Source organism: Vigna unguiculata, chromosome 4 (assembly GCF_004118075.2).
Source record: "Vigna unguiculata cultivar IT97K-499-35 chromosome 4, ASM411807v1, whole genome shotgun sequence".
Taxonomy (NCBI): Eukaryota; Viridiplantae; Streptophyta; class Magnoliopsida; order Fabales; family Fabaceae; genus Vigna; species Vigna unguiculata.
In genome coordinates, this window is record NC_040282.1 from 4,604,145 (window position 1) to 4,607,570 (window position 3,426).

Genomic DNA, 3,426 nt, shown 5'->3' on the forward strand with positions numbered 1-3,426 from the left:
TTATTGAAAATAAAAAATTTAATTAGTCGAATGGTACCCACTCTCGTTTAAATGTGTCAGTTTGGTACCCGCTTTTAAAAATGTGTCAATTAAGTCTCAATTCTTGAAAAGATACCTCAATTAGATCCTTTTCAGCAAAAAATTATAAACACTGGTATTGATATTTAAAATGACTTACAAAATTAAGTATTAATATTTATATTAAAATTTTGTTGTAAAAATTACGAATTAAGTTAGCAGCTTTAATATTTTTTTGTCTGAAAGAAATCTGATTGAGACACTTTTTCAAAAATTGGGACTCGATTGACACATTCTTAGAAACGAATACCAAATTGACACATATAAACAAAAGTGGGTACTATACGACTAATTAAACCCAAATAAAATAGTCAGTAAGTTTTATGTTGAGAAAAGAATCAATGCCCTCTTGTCATGTTACTCGAGAGAAAAAGCTTAATAACTATAGCTGTTAAAGACTGTTCTTGATACAGTACATGAGAAAAAAAAGTGTATAAGCCTTAAAGTATTTTATGTAGTACATTGTCATGTTCAGAAGTTTCATCTCGCCTTAAAGAGTAAAAGGGTTTGGGTTAAAGTTGTGAGACTATTTTACACAAAATTAGGAAGAGATTGACATTATGGAAGGTACAATTATCCTTTATTAGTAGACTTTGTTTGATTAAATTTGTTATAACTTCTCTTCCTTTTTTTTCTATCTTTTTTGAAAATAAGGGTTGGAGATTAGAATAAAAGAAAATGGTACGGGTGAAATGGTCAATAATATGTAAATCAAAAGAAGTATGAGATCTAGATATTTTATTCTCACATTTTGGCATCGTACCTTTGATACAAATGGATAAGAGTAACAACACTTTCACATAACCAAATTAAGTAACATTTTCAATATTAATATATGCTAGGATTGAATAGTAATGAAAACTTGATATGAAAGACTACATGGTTGGCACTAATGAGAGGTATATGGGATCACAAAAATATGTTTTGTTTAGGAAGGGAAAGATCAGGGATGTCAACAGGACAAGTAGGGTTCGAGTAGTAACTCCTACGTATGATATTCGTTGGATAAATATTTATCTCGTATCCATACCCATATTTGTGTAGATATTCTCATATTTTTTATATCTACAGATACTCGTGGATATTTACAAAAGAAATATTTAATATTTAATAAATAAATTTAATCATAAATCTCAAACAAAGTAAAAATAACTCATTTAAATAGTGTTGAATGACAGTTTACAAATAAAAAGAAATTAAAACCGATTAATAAAAAATAATCAATTCAAAATCAATGTGTTATGTTTTAATATTTTTTTTTTAATTTAAATTAAAATATAGCAAGTACGAGTATTTACTGTACAAACATGCATTTCATCTAATTACAATTTAATTTTGTGTAATCAAAATTCTGAAATTAAGATAAGAGATGAGATTGGAATTGTTTTTTAGAGAGATGAAATTAAAATTTAAAGAAGTAAAAGCCAAAGAAAAGGTAAAATGAAAAGTTAAAATAAAAAGAAAAGAAAAGAGAAGTAAGTACACATGGTGTTGTGGAGAAACAAAAGGGATCCACATTGCAGATATGAAGCAAAGGAAGGGTACAACACCAACGTGATCAAAAGAAGAAAAACTGATGAAGTGTATTTTAATAGTAAAAGCTGCACAAAGATGTGTTATTATATACATATTTTTTTGCAGTGAATAATGGAGAACTAGAAGTGAGGATGCGACATGATTGACATTGGTGTTGTTAAGAAACCTAGGCCGGCAACAATGACAGATAAATTCATTGTTGGGTTGTAAAGAAATGATGGTAGATAGTGTTGTAATGCCTATAAACCATAAAACCATGGTCGGTGGCGATTTTTTTAGATAACAAATCAATCTATTTATTTACATATTTTTCAATTAAAAAGTATGATAGATTTTTTTTTTAATTACTCGTATGGTATCTACCTTGGCAGAGGTGTGTCAATTTGGTAGTCGCTTTTGAAAGAATGTCAATTGCATCCCAACTTTTAAAAATGTGTTTCAATTAGGTCTCTTTCAGACGGAGTTGACTAACGCTATTAACGACGTGCCACGTGTTAGTATGTGGTTTTTTTTTTGTTTTTTTTTAACTTTTTTTTTATTTAAAATAATGTCACGTGTCAAGTCCCTGTGTGTGACATGTGGCATTGTCAATGTCACGTGTCAATATCACTCTCAAATGTCATTGTATTGATTTCGATTTAGTCCCTATATATGTCTTTTTATTTTAATTTAGTACCTACTTATGTATATCTGATTCAATTTTGTCCCAATTTTTTTTAATAATTAAAATATTTTGGTAATCCATCTTTTATAAATCGATATTAACACAACGACATTTGATAATGACACTGACACGTGAAATTGTAATACTACGTGGCATTGTAATGTTACGTGGCACTGACAATGCCACGTGTCACACAAAAACTTGACATGTAACATTTTTATTTTTATTTTAAATTAAAAAAATTTAAAAAGTTTAAAAGTTAAAAAATAAAAAAACAACAGACTGACACGTGGCATGTCGTTAATGGCGTTAGTCAACTCTATCTGAAAAGAACATAATTGAAGCATTTTTTTCAAAAAGTGGGATACAAGTGATACTTTTTTAAAAATAGATACATAACTTTATCAAAGTCGGTAACTTTATCAAAGTCGGTATCATCCGAATAATTAATTTTTTTTTTCAGAATACATTAACTATTGAATGAAACTCATCCTAAAAACAACTATTGTTAAACGAATTTATTATATTAAAAATACATTGAAAATTGAGTTCCCTGCGATTGATTATCATGATTTAGAGTTTATTTGGGTAATTCTTCTCATAAAGAGAAAAAATAAAAATAATTTCTATAAATAAAAATTAATTCTTATATTTAAATTAATATTTCTTAATGCAAATAACAAGTGGTTTCACCTTCTTTCTTGGCAACAAGGTATTAACTGGTTATTCTTGGACTTCACCAAAACTATCTATGGGCCTTTCATCCTATAATTTCTAGCTGCATCCTACAATCTATAAATGCACCTTACAATTTCTAACTGCGTCCCATAATTTTTTTAAATGATCATTTTCGGATTGTTTGCAAGAACGAGTTTTCTTTTTTTAGAATTTTCGAAACATGTTTTTGCAAAATTTATTTGATACCTTCTAGGGTTGAGCTTTCTAGAAATTAAAATCTTCTCAAATATTTTATAGCTTAGTTTGGAGGTGCAGATAGTAATCATGGGAGTATAGAAAGAACAAACCTAACTTTTCTATTTATACTCACCTTTTGTAGTTAATACACTCCCTTTTGTTTCTTTTGATTTAATTGAGATATTGACCATTGTTTTTTCCTTTATTTCCAAACATTCTTATCCCTTTTAGAT